Source organism: Danio aesculapii, chromosome 16, assembly GCF_903798145.1.
Source record: "Danio aesculapii chromosome 16, fDanAes4.1, whole genome shotgun sequence".
NCBI lineage: Eukaryota > Metazoa > Chordata > Actinopteri > Cypriniformes > Danionidae > Danio > Danio aesculapii.
In genome coordinates, this window is record NC_079450.1 from 22,073,485 (window position 1) to 22,087,729 (window position 14,245).

At 35.0% G+C, this 14,245-nt stretch overlaps 1 protein-coding gene across 1 annotated transcript in view; it reads left to right on the forward strand.

Annotated features, from left to right (window-relative positions):
* Positions 1 to 14,245, forward strand: part of LOC130242768 (transcription factor HIVEP3) — a 119,030-nt gene that overhangs the window by 23,021 nt on the left and 81,764 nt on the right. Inside the window, exon 2 of the mRNA XM_056474670.1 lies at positions 4,365 to 4,490. The gene's annotated coding sequence lies outside the window, so the exon portion shown is untranslated. The remainder of the gene's footprint in view (positions 1 to 4,364; positions 4,491 to 14,245) is intronic.

The window sequence follows — 14,245 nt, forward strand, 5'->3', positions numbered from 1 at the left end:
AAATGGAGCTTTTTGTTAATTATGTAGTTGCTTGTTTAGACAATGTGAAAAGTAGAAAATTGTTAGAAAAATTTATTCTGAGACTTTCAAAATGTGTTGCTATTCTCTCTTAAATTGATTCTGAGTTTTAGGCATCCACACTCTTCTTGCATCCAGTTCCTTACATATACCACGTGAACCTAAAATAATCATTCATAAAGTTAGCAAAGGTTTAAGTTAATTACAAGAATGTTTATGGTGAGCTGTGTATACATTAATCTTGACATAAAAGCCCACTTACAAAACTTGCCGAATACACAAGCAAACTCCCTTGTCAGCATTTGAGATTACGGTTAAAAACTAGCCATAAACTGTTAAAAACTAAGATCTGAATTGATTTCTTGAAACATTTTTTTAACTAAATTAGTAACTAATTACTAATTAACTGAATTAGTGGTCCAATAAAGACAAGGACTACAGTGTTAAGTATTCCTACTATTAGATTTTTTTATTAATGGTTTGAATTTGTGTTTGTTTGGATATTTGCATTATTTATTTGATTGTATTTTTTGGTCTTTGGGTTGTGACCAAAATACTTATAATTGTTTTAATTTCTTTGACTCTTTATTAATAGTTTCAGTATTTTTTGTATAGTTATTCAATTTTAATTTAATTTAATTAATTTATTTATTTTTATTAATTATTTATTTATTTTATTTATTTATTTATTTTTAATTTAATTAAATTTTATATTATTTAATTTTATTTAAAATTTTATTATTAATAAAGTTAGCAAAAGTTTAAGTGAATTACAAGAATGTTTATGGTGAGCTGTGTATACGTTAATCTTGACATAAAAGCCCACTTGCAAAACTTGCCAAATGCACAAGCAAACTCCCTCATGAGTATTTGAGTTTACGGTTAAAAAAACTAGCCGAAATCTGTTAAAAATTAAGCTCTGAATTGATTCCTTGAAGCATTTTTTGCCATACCTCTAGTTATTAGGCATGGGATAAAGACCGATTTCAAGGTTTATCGTGGTTTGGAAAAGTTTAAAACCACCAAAACTCTCTGTTGTACTATTCTACGGTGTATTTAAGTTTGTTTTGTTTTTTCTTGTTTTTCATGACTATTTTATTTAGCTTTTTAGAGCAATAGCATCATCACCTCTAAATCACTTATAAACCAACATCCAAGCATGCTATAAAGCTGAACAGTGCAGTGGCTTAGAGTAATATTAATATTTTTATCCAAAATTATCATAGCGTCTGAATCTTACACCGGCCCATGCCTACTAGTGACAAATGATTTAATTTCTTTGCATGTAGGTTTAATGTTTATTTTAATGCATTATTTTAATGTGGACGGGCAGAAAGCTGTGGGAGGTAAGCGAGTCCAGTAACTTGAGTGTTTAACAAGTGTTGAGTCCCACAGAGGAGCTCTGGATGTGTTTTTATGGTTAAAGTTTTTAAATGTTCACCACTTTCCACCTCTTTCTTTCCTCAATGAGAGTAAGTGAGCTACTGCTACAATAGAATCGCATGCATTTCCAGTGTAAACTCAAAATGCTGACAAAGAAATGTGACACAGTAGGGCTGGGCAATTAATCAAAAAGTAATCAAAATCGAGATTTAGATTCTTTAATCGATCAAATTTTTCCAGGTCAAAATTTATTTATTTATTTATTTATTTATTTATTTATTTATTTATTTATTTATTTATTTATTTATTTATTTTTTGTTTTGTTTTGTTTTTTGTTTTGTTTTTTCAGTTACTTTCCGTACCGCATGTGGAGTCACATGAATCCACTCTGTTAGCCACACTTTGCAACCACATCTGACGATAAACCCATTTCTGAGCCTTACTTTGCACCACATTGATGATGATTGTAAGCTGCGCCAGAGATTCCTTGAGACGGCATATTTTCCATTTCATCGAAATTATTATTTACATTAAAATATTTGTTTACAGATGCAAGAACTGCACTGATTAAAATATTATTTACTGGATATACAAGAGTTATTTTATTTAGAAAAGATGCTGCTTATTTTCTGCTTTTAATATAAAAAACACTGAAAATAATTTATTTTGTGTCCAAAAGTACAAGTTATATATTAGTTGGATTTAGGCAATGTGTGTTTTAATTTCAGTTGTTGAACATTAATGTTCTGTAAATAATCATATATAGTAGATTCAGAGTAGTTTGTGTTTCCTTCAATTATTTTAAAAGCAAGTAATGCACCCTTCATTCAAAAATCTCTCACTTGTAATATGAGAGCATATTTACTGTACAAAACCTGTTAGTGAACTATGACAAAAGCCCCTTTCAGTGATACTGGTAAATATCCGTAAAATTTCCAGAACGACTTTACCAGTAGATTCAATAAAAACGCTGTTCGCTCAGGCAAGGATGTTACGGAATTTTTCCGTCGATAGAATCAATCATAAGCTTGGCAAGTAGTTTTGCAGAATTTGATGTTTCCCCATTCAAACAGAATGCCTGGCCATACTGCCTGAAGGTTTTTTAAAGATGGCTGCCGAGTGAAATTACTTGCCTTAAAGGGAGTTTGACTATGAAGGCATTATTAAATAATCGTTCAGTAATCGTACTCGAGTTAAAATGTTCAATTAATCGAGATTTGGATTTTAGGCCAAATCACACAGCCCTACAACACAGTGAAACATAGAAATCCTACTGCCTACTAGCATCTTGGAAGTGTCATTGCCAGAACAGCATGCAGACAGACAGATCACTCAGTATAAATGCAACGACATCGGCTACATGCAAGTTATGCACCATTGGGTGCGGCAATCGATCTACGCGGAAGTGTAAGTCTAGCTTTAGTCCTCATGTTTTTTTGTATTTTGACATATCTCTATTCTCCAATCCTGTCTTGCTTGCAAGTTATTGGAGATACCTTTTTGTGTTGCTGTTAATTAAAAAATAAAAGTTTCTGTTTTTGCCCTTTTAACGTGTTTTGAACCAGTTTATTCATAATACATAATGGATATTCCCCCACAGTCCAAACACATGCGCTATAGGTGAATTGAATAAGCTAAATTTGCCATAGTATGTGTTTGCATGCAGGAGTGAATGTGTGTTTCCCAGTGTTATGTTGCAGCTAGAAGGGCATCCGCTGTGCAAAACATATGTTGGATAAGTTGGCGATTCATTCCGCTGTGGCGACCCCTGATTTATAAAGGGACTAAGCTGAAAAGAAAATGAATGAATGAATGAATGAATGAATGAACATCGTGGATAAAGAATAAATGATTTATTATTACACTAGTTTTTAAAGCTTTGTTTGTGTATTTGTCTTGAGCGAGTTGTCAGCACAGTCTCAGGGCCCCGTTTGCATGCTTGTATCAGATGTCAGTCAGCGCTGGTCCTGGTGTGTCTGAATCCATGTTAAGGGTTACATAACCACACATCCTGCGAAGTCACTCGTCGTGCATCTGTCTGCCCAGCTGCCAGCAGTCAGAGAGCTGCCAAACATCCTCGGCGTCCAACAGAAGCTGACTGTCGCACAGAAGCCGACTTTACACCTTCATTTGACAATCCTGTCTGTCACAACAGCATGCCTTATTTTAATGTATGAACAACCCAGGAACGCTTATGTGTCGTGTTAATGGATTTTTTCATTATTTAGTCATTATGTACTCAACCACATGCCGTTTCAAACCAGTGTGACTTGTTTTCTTCTGTGGAACAGGAAAGATGATATTTCAGGTTTTTTTAATTTTAGTTAATTGAGCTTTTTCTATAAAATCCAATGATAAAAATTAAATCATAAATTGGTCTGTATTTGTATGCTGTATAGTAAACTTTCTTGAAGTCAAATAATAGCATGACGTAAATAGTCTATTTCTTCTAATTTCCTATAGTGAGTTAATTGGAGAAGAATTAATTTGTGAAGAACGAATTCTTTTGAGACCGATCTGGCCAGTGCTGTCTCATTCACAATAGCAGCGACTTTGGAGCTGCCTGTCGCTCTGGGTGGCGACCTGCTGCAAACGCAGATCTGTGTAGTAGAGCTGTTACAGAATTCGGCCCAAGCCTGACAAGTAAATTTTGATTGACAACTTTTTAAAAGCTGTTTACAGCCAGACATTACTCAAATGTGCACATGCACACAGCTCTTTTGCCTTATGATCCCATAACTCTGTGGCTAGTTAATTTGGAAAATATAAATAGATGTTTGAATATAAAGTTGAAATATACTTTCTCTTTGAATTTATGTTTTGAATTTTTACTACAATTGTCACGTCCATAGCGTTGCAATTGCTCATTGGTTTTTTTCTGGTTTGTATATATATAGTGCAAAATTATCCTATTGATCACTTTCACTGTACATTTTAATCAAGCTTTTGCATCATTTTTGCAGGTTGAAGTCTCCAGTTCCCATTGTAATTGGATGGAAAAGAGTGACCAGTTACATTCTTCAAATTCCTCCTTTTGATACTCCACAAAATTAAGAATGACCAAAGAGCTTAAAGCGACATGAGGCATAGTAAGTGAAGATTTTTGATTTATGGAACCACTTGAAAGCAAGTAATACATGATAACAAATTTTGTGGTTTGTGCTCAAGATCAATTTGTAAACCCATTGATATTCATTATGAACTTTTCTGTTTGCATCCTCCATCACATCGCCTGGTTACAGGAACAACAGACCTGTGACTTGTATGAGTTGTATTTACACTAGTGTGCACTTGAGTGTGTTTAAAGATCAGGTATCAGTTTGTCTGTTATATTGGTTTTGCCATTGTGCCCCATCCCTCTGTAAACACTGCTCAGAGAATGCGTCAGGTTAAACTGCAGTGTGAAACCATTGGGCTTCCTTAAGTGAGCGTTACAGTACATAACTCTTGACATAGTACAGTCTGTACTCCACTGTACTGTCTGAGGCTTATTTTTGTGTGTGTCTGTGAGAGAGAGAGACAGAGAGAGAGGGCACATCTCATTCGTGCCAACTAACACGCTTGCCAGAGAATAACCTTGGATGTACATGCTTGCCAAATGAAGCTAAACAACAAATGTTTTAACCAGCTAGTTGCCATACTCTCATTTTTGTCTGTATAATGTGTGTGCGTGCGTGCGTGCGTGCGTGCGCATTAGTATGGTAAAATGACCAGTGGAAGGTGAACTTGAAATTATTACATAATTAAGTGTTTCTGGATGTAAAACTGCATTTTAAATTATAATAATGTTTTGTATTATTTGACCCAAGTTTTTGGACACAAAGCATCAATAGCATTTCACATTTTGTTCCTGTTTTATGTTTGATTGTTCAATTTCTGTACCTGAATACTGTTAGACTCCCCAGAAAACCCACAAAGCACTGTTTGTTTCACTTTTATTTTTGCTTTGTTTTATTAATAAATGCTTGTAATTTATTTTTTATGCATATGCACTGCATATAAAAAAATCACCTTTTCAAATCTTTCCAAATAGAGCTATTCAAATCATCTGCATGAAATATATTCATATCTTGACATACAGTTGAAGTTAGAACAATTAGCCCTCCTGAGTTATTAGCCCCTCTGTTTATTTTTTTCCACAATTTCTGTTTAACAGAGAGAAGATTTTTTCAACACATTTCTAAACATAATAGTTTTAATAACTCGTTACTAATAGCGGATTTATTTTATCTTTGCTATGATGACAGTAAGTAATATTTGATTAGATATTTTTCAAGCCACTTCTATATTGCCTAAAGTGACATTTAAAGGCTTAACCAGGGTAACTAGGCAGGTTAGGGTAATTAGGCAAGTTATTGATGGTTTGTTCTTTAGATTATCTGAAAAAAATATTGCTTTAAGGAGCTAACAGTTTTGACCCAAAAATGGGTTTTAAAAAATTAAAAACTGCTTTTATTCTAGCTGAAATAAAACAAATAAGACTTTCTTCATACATATGTGAAAATTTCCTTACTCTGTTAAACATAATTTGGGAAATATTAAAAAAATAATAATAACAAAATAAAAGGGAGGCTAATTATTCTGACTTCAACTGTATATCACAGCAAAATGAAATTTTTTTTTTAAATATCGTGCAGCCCTATTTTATATGTATATATTTCTGAAGTGCAAAGAAAAAAACTTCTGTTAATTAGCAGATGTTTAGCATGTTTTTGTAAACCTATTTTAATGGTAATCTTATCATAATTGCTAGCTCTTACATTAGTTCTTATGATATCCAAAAATATTAATTGACAAAATATTTGTCATGAATATTGACTAGAAAATCACAGAAGATTGACTACTTTTAACCCTGGTTACCAAAACAATAGTGTTGTATCCAGAGGGGTATTGCACAAAAGGGATTAAGCTGGGATTTTGAGGCTATCCTGGCTGAATTTAGCCTCGACTCAGTTGCATGAAAGCAGACTAAATTAAGCTAAATTAAGTTACTACAGAGATATATTCTTTGCAGCAAACCTGCTCCAGGGGTCCGTTCTTCGTACCTCGCTTAAATGATCTAAGATGATTTGGCAGATCCTGGATCTGTTAATCTTGATAACTAATCTCTGGTTAATTTGATTCTTCAAACAAGTTCGCGAATCAGATTAAAATGTCTGGAGGAACTGATCTGAGATCGTTGTGTGGGTTGTGAAGGACAGATCTATCGATCTTCGAAATCATGATCAGCAATGCAACGATTGGCTGACTGCACAGCGTAATGACATCATCTGATTAATATTCAATTATCCATGTGAGCAAAATTACATACAATTTGCAAATGAGCAAATTTAGTTGAATATGACACGCAATAACTTTCCACATAATTTAACTATTAAAATTAACTATTAGAACTATTAGAATTAAAAATAAATATGTTTAATTGTATTAGTAGTCATTTTATCCACGTTCATATATATCCATTTCAGATTTAAATATAGAAGAGGGATAAAAAATAGATGAATGATTAGAAAAAAGACAAATACAGTGCTCAGCATAAGAGTTACACAGCCCCTTTGAATATAGACAATAATTTTGGTGCATTTAAATAAAACAGTTTGATTTAACAGTTGTATTCTAACATCTAACATCTTCAGACATAGAAAGATAATACATTTAAATTTAAATGCGATATTGCAAAAATAAAAATTACAAACTAGAAAATATCGACAATTTTATAATTTTATTTTTACAAACTAAACGCATAAAATAGATTTGAAATATTGGGTAGGTGTTTTATATAATCATCATTAGTAGCTTGGATTAGTAGCATTTAAGACAAAATGAGCGATTTAATTTATTAATACGCATCCTTAATATGTTTCCGTTGATTGGGGGGCGAAAGGGGCATGTTTGAACTCGTTACCTGATTGACATTATTGATTATATAATTGATCCTGTGGTCTGTTAACAAATGCCGCGAATTTGCTCTTATCCTTCTTATCTTATCCTGGCTTGACATAGCGGCTCGTTCTCATCCTGGATGAGTAAACGTGCAACGGACCAAGCCAGGAGGACCCAATTAAACTAGGTCAAGCTCTGCTTTTTCTGTTATCCAGGCTTTCTTGATTCCACTTTTGTGCAATACCCCTCAGGTCACAATGTTTATAAACATTTGGATAAATTTTAGATGTAACTTTGTCTATTTCCAGTTCTCCATTTTTTACTTTTTTAATAAAAGTGCCAAGAAGCTCATATAGTACAAAACACTTACATTTATTCTAAGAAAAAAATGAGACCCCAATAGTTTTTTCCCTGCTCTGCATGAACCACTTTACCTGTAACACAGCATCTTAAATGCACAAGCTCATTTCCTCTGATTCACCTAGAGATTCAATAATGCCCTGCGCTGCATTACGCAACGCCCGTGTGGTATTTCAATGGACAGAAATATTCTGACAAACGAACGCCTACTCACATCTCTGTTCTGCTTCTCTCACAGTTCATCTTTCTACAACAGCAGCTATTTTCAGCACTGTGGAATATCACATTGTATGGCATGAGCCAACGGAACGGATGTTAGCTTGTAAACTGCCCGCTATTAAAGTCAAATTCAATGCTATTCCCTCAGGCCAATGAAAAAAAAGACACCCAGTTTAATATCTAGCTCTAGTGCTGCATGTTACAGCCAAGGAGTGATAATGATTTCTTAAATGCTCCTAGATTTAATATCATAAATCTATTATCATAATGTAATTAAATAGTTTCATAACATTTTTATGAAATAATCTTCCTGGTGTGTATGTTTTTATATGTGTAACAAATATTGAGCTGGTAATCATGGTTCAGACGTGTTGTTTAGACCGCAGTGTACAGTACAAATCTGAATAGTCTCCTTGCTGTAGCGCTGTAGGGCCCTCAGGAAATCCCTCAGACCCCTGGAGAGGCCTGTGTGCCCCCCGTTCTGCCCACCGATGTAAAATAAGCTGCTGTAATTTGGAAAATAAACAGTAGATTAATGCTAGATCATGTGGCATATACAGGGTGTTTGTAGTGAGCTGCTGTGTATGAAAAGGCTTGATTGTAATCCTGTGGGCGCTGTTTGTAAAGGTCGGGTTTTGTGAATGGTCAGACTCCACCAGTGATTAAAACATGTCCTGGACATCGAGTAATTTTGTTCCACAAATATTTGATCCAAATATTTCACTTTCTAGATTTCAGTAATCTACAGTTGAAGTCAGAATTATTAGCCCCCCTTTTAATTTATTATTATTATTTTTTTATATTTCTTAAAAGATGTTTAACAGAGCAAGGAAATTTTCACAGTATGTCTGATTAAAATTTTTCTTCTGGAGAAAGTCTTATTTGTTTTATTTCAGCTAGAATAAAAGCAGTTTTTGGCTTGGGGGGGGGTGGTGTTAATTAAATAATTTTTAATTATTTAAATTTACAAATTCTAAAACATTTTTTTCAGATTCTGAAGAAATGAGCCAGCCAGTTTGTTATTTACCTTCAGGCTACAGTTTTTAATATGTTTTAAGTTGTTCTTTAATAAGTTTTAACAGATTCCTAATTATTTTTATTAATAATGAATGATTATTCATTTGTAAACTCTTTATTCAAGATTTTTAATTTAAAAATTTTAATCTCGTAACATTATTTATAAAACTGTTATAGCTTACAATTTAAACACATATTTCTAAATAAACATTTTGTGATAAAATATTATGGGAAGCACTTTGATAGAATTGTAGGAAGTATTTTAGTTGTATCAAGAAGTGTGGTTAATGATCACCATCTGACAAGCTAATGCAGCAAAGATTAGGGCTTAAAATGTTACTAAAATGATGTACTTGAACCTCATAATTTAATGAAAATTGAGGAGAATAACTGCAAAAAGCTCCACTTTTTGAGAAAAAAGAACCACCCCTTTCAACAGCCTGGCTACGAGCCTGCACTTTAAAATCTACATTTTTAAAAACCCTTTGGGAAATATGAATCGGAAAATTATTTTTAATTCGGCACTGCTGAAAAACTGGGCAGACACTAATGTACTCTTTCAGGTTTTGATCTTCATGGAAGAGAAGTTGATTTAAACTGGTGAAGTTTAATTGGGTTGAAGGTACTCTTCTGCTATAGTATTTGCTGTTTTTTTAAATTTGTGCTCAGGTTTACTTATTTAATCCATCATGTTTGGAAAATGGGACTGGTCAATTTCTGCACTCTAAAAATGCTGAGTTGTTTCAACCCAAATTTTGGAAAAATATGGATAAACTATTAGGTTAAATTTAGGTAAAAAAGGACTTATTAAGGGGCACCTATGATGAAAAACATCTTTTTTAAGCTGTTTGGACTGAACTGTGTACAGGTATAGTGTGTTCACAGTCATATTGGAGTGATATAAAGACAATAAGTCTCTTTTTTTTTAATTTCTTGACATTAAAATAGGGTCCAAATCTCATCGCAGAAAGGCTTGATTTAACCCCACAACAAATACATCACATAAACATTATGAAAGTTCTTACTTTAGTATTTCTCACAAACGTTACATGAGATCTGCTTTTTTCATGTCTGTCACTGTGCTGTTTATCTGACGCAGTCGGAGATTGAGGCACACTCTGACAGACAGGGAGAACCAGCATCAAAGGCACAGGCAACAGAAACAGCTACATAGTGTTCAGAGCAGAAAAACCCAATATTCTGAAAGGTATAATAAATAATCTGATGGGTGTTTTGAGCTGAAACTTTACAGACACATTCTGGATACTCAAAAGTTTGTTAAATCTTAAAAATGGGTCAAATAGGTGCCCTTTAATTCAGTGACCTGGTTTGTCCATATTTTACTGTAATTTAGGTTGTAATAACTGACCATTTTTAGTGTTTAAAGAATTTAAAGACCTGTTGCCAGTAGTATATCTAGCAGCTTTAGACTTAAACTTTAATAATTTCCTGCCAGATTCAATTCATTTCAAATGCAAGCAGTTGCTGTATGATATGTTTTGGTATTTAGTCAAAATAGATTTGATTGCTTTAAAGGGATAGTTCACCCATAATTAAAAGTATGCCATGATTTTCTCACTGTAAACTTTTATTATTCATTCATTCATTCATTTTCCTTTGGCTCAGCCTCTATTTCAGAGGTTACCACAGCAGAATGAACCGCCAACTATTCCAGCATATGTTTTATGCAGCAAATGGCCTTCCAGCTGCAACCCAGTATTGGGAAATACCCATACACTCTCATTCACACACACACACACACACACACACACACACACACACACACATTACGGATAATTTAGTTTATTCAATTCACCTATACAGTATGTCTTTGGACTTGTGGGGGTAACCGGAGCACCCAGAGAAACCCCATGCGAACACGGGGAAATGCCAACTAACCCCGCCGGGCTCGAACCAGCGACCTTCTTGCTTTGAGGTGACAGTGCTAACCACTGAGCCACCGTGCCACCTAATGTGTATTATTATTAGAAAGAAATGTGTGCATGTTTGGAACAGGAGCAGAACAAGTAAACAAGGAAATGAAGTGGTGGGATTTTGCTACAATGGATATTTGGTTTAAGACCAGCACAGCACTTTAAGATGTTGTTGTTTTTTTTTAACTATATGAAGGACTCACCTATGTGCCTATATTTGCCTACTATAATCTCATTAAATTATTAATATAGGTAATCTCGCACTGTTGAAATGAACACGGTGTAGTAAAGAAAGTGTTAAGCAAATGTCACACCAGTTTCAGGCTTGATCTCACTGTGCAGATATTAAACTTAGCAACCTAAAATGAAATGAAAACCCAGGCACACTTGCAAAACCAGTAACCATGGAAACACACAGGAAATCTCCAATAACTCAGGCTCAGGTCCCAACTGTTCCCACTTGTGAAGAATAGACTGTTTGGTAAGGTCAGTGAAGTACCCGGTTGAATGTTTTGGCAGCGATCACTGACTTTGAATAGGCTGAGCGCTGACACACGGCACTCGCTACAGACTCACGCTCCTAATGCTACACTGACCAAGCCTTGTTAATGACGTTGAGGATCAACAGACCTCTGGCTAGTTGTGAGTGTATGGCGGGTCAGCGACAGACCTTACGCCCTGTGAGGTGTAAAGAAAGCATGTCTGGCTCAGTCTAGTCATTGACGCTTGACTCACAAGTGAATTTCAGCTTGATGCGGTGGCCAGTCATAAGTTTATAGGCTTTGATGAGCTCATTACAGGGTCATCCCTATTGGTAATCACATTTTTTTGGTGCCAGAAAAAAGGCAGATGCTATTTTGCATTAATTTTTTTTAATGTTTATTTCAACTTGTTTCTGTGGTCGTGGGTGTGGAAAGCATCCTGGATGGACAATTCATCACTTTAGTGTTTTGTGGGTAACATTAAAGAAAGTTCCATTTGCATTTGTTGACTACATTAGTTAACGTGCACAATAATTATTAAGTAAAGCATTTATAAATCTCAGTTTACCTTAATTTAAGCAGTAACATTTGCAACTCTTTATGTGTAAGTAAAAAATAATTTACGAAATGGAAATAGATTTTAATGACCAAGATGTGTTACTCTAACAAATGTATAGCTCTTTGTTAAGGTTACTTGGTGCATTAAATAATGGACTGTATTGTAAAGTGATATTTTATTTTTTGTCCACTTCTTAGCCATGTGAGCAGCAATATCTCAGCACTATCATCAAATCTTTTGTTAATTAATTTGAGCTAAATTAAACTACACTAAAAACTTAAATGGATGTGTTTTAAAACTCTTATGGCATACTGTGCTTAAATATCATTCACAACAATCCCTGTGTTTTTATTTGTTTTGTTTTTGTTTTTGTTTTTGTTTTGTTTTTTGTTTTGTTTTGTTTTGTTTTGTTTTGTTTTGTTTTGTTTTGTTTTGTTGTTTTGTTTTGTTTTGTTTTTGTTTTTGTTTTTGTTTGGTTTGGTTTGGTTTGGTTTGGTTTGGTTTGGTTTTGTTTTGTTTTGTTTTGTTTTGGCAATCTTATTTGCTCATGGGGCTGGGCAGTATGACCAAAATTTTATTTCACGGCATGAGAAATTTTATGATAACGATATCTTTCATTGTATAGTTTTTTAAAAAGGTAGTTATTCCAGAAAATGTACAAAAGGACATTATAGAATAAGTAAGCTTCAATATTTAAGAAAAGAATAGGACTTGATTGTAATTGATTACTTTGTATTTTATTTTTAACCTTATAAATATAATAAGCAAAATATGAATTTAGATGAACAACAAATTCCACAGTATGTCACATTCAAAGTTTTATGTGGACAGATCTTATTATTACAAACATTTCTCAAGTAACATTTTCACACAGATATAAAATATATCCCGATTAAATAACAGGAAAACAAAACTTAAATACAAAAATATAAATATTTACTTTTCTTAAAAAATATATATATATAAATAATTACAATTCTAAATAATGAAACTACGTGATCACTTCTTGTTGAAAATACAAAGCAATTGGCAACACTGCCAGTCTATCTTTCTCAGCCTCATGCATGCTGCACGTGCAACATAGGCTCATTCTGAGAATGTAGCCCTATATACATTTCTGGAGATTGCGAATTATGTAGCCAGAGGTACACATGGGCGGTACGCTACGGGCGTATGACGCCATTTCTTTTCGCGCTTACCAGCTGACCGCTCACTACCGTATGGACAGATTTCTCGCTGTTACCAGTTTGTCCCATTAGCTCGCCATGTACGAAGGCGGACTTGAGACGCAGAGCGGAGTTGAACACGGCGACAGGGTTTGAGTCCGGTCAAGAACGGTTTCAGAAAGCAAGACAAAAACAGAAGCCAAAAAATAAAATAAACAAATAAATAACCGGATAAGAATGTGGTAAAATTTGAAAACGTGGCAAAATTTAGACGAGGGCTTTTCTTTTTCGGGATTGCGTTTTAAAACTGTTGGTTGGGTTTAGGGAAGTTGGTGGGCGGGTCAATCAATATAATTGGTTGGGTTTAGGGAAGGAGGAGGGTGGGTCAGTCGATCGGTCATTCAGTCAGTCAGTCAGTCAGTCAGTCAACAGTGGCCTCTGGTGGGTTTACGCACGAACAGCAGGCACGAATGGCACTCATGAGAGAAATTTGAGATCTCAAAAAGCGTACACAGCGGCCTCTGGTGGGTTCGCAAAAACAAAAACTGCAAAAAAGTAACCCCGGGACTAGGCTTGTGCCGGTATTCGGTAATGCGATAAATCACGGTAATGAATATGCACGATATTGTTATCGCGGGCACTTCAAAATACCGTGAAAAATAATAGATCCGAATTTATATTCTTAGAACGCGCCTTAGCTTATTTTCATCAACCGCTTAAAGAAACACTGCGTATATGCTGCGCAGAACTGATGCGCACTCTGATGTAAACGATCCCCACATGTAGAAGCCCTGTGTGCGCACCGCCGCTGCCACCGCACTATAATCCTCACACGCAGGGGCGGACTTGCCATCTGGCAGACCGGGCAACTTCCCGGTGGGCCGACGTACTTTTTGGGCCGGGCTGATTATCGTCTTATGATTTGATCGGCCCATAAAAGGCTTAGCAGCCTATCGTTTTTTTCTGCCTTATTGATTGACGCTGCTGTGATCTGTGACTCTCTGAAAGTAGATGCTTTTTTTCCCGGACAGACAGACCGGGCCGGTCCATGTGACACTCTGCAGCCCATTGGCTCTTTTCGGTATTGACATTGGGCTGGCCCAATCACAAACTCCTATTTTGGACTCCGTGTGAGCGTGCGTCGTCTGTGTGTATTTGTCAAAATAGTCGAGAGTCAGAGAGAAGAAACGTAAGGGAGGCGCAGAGAAATCGCGAGAAATACAC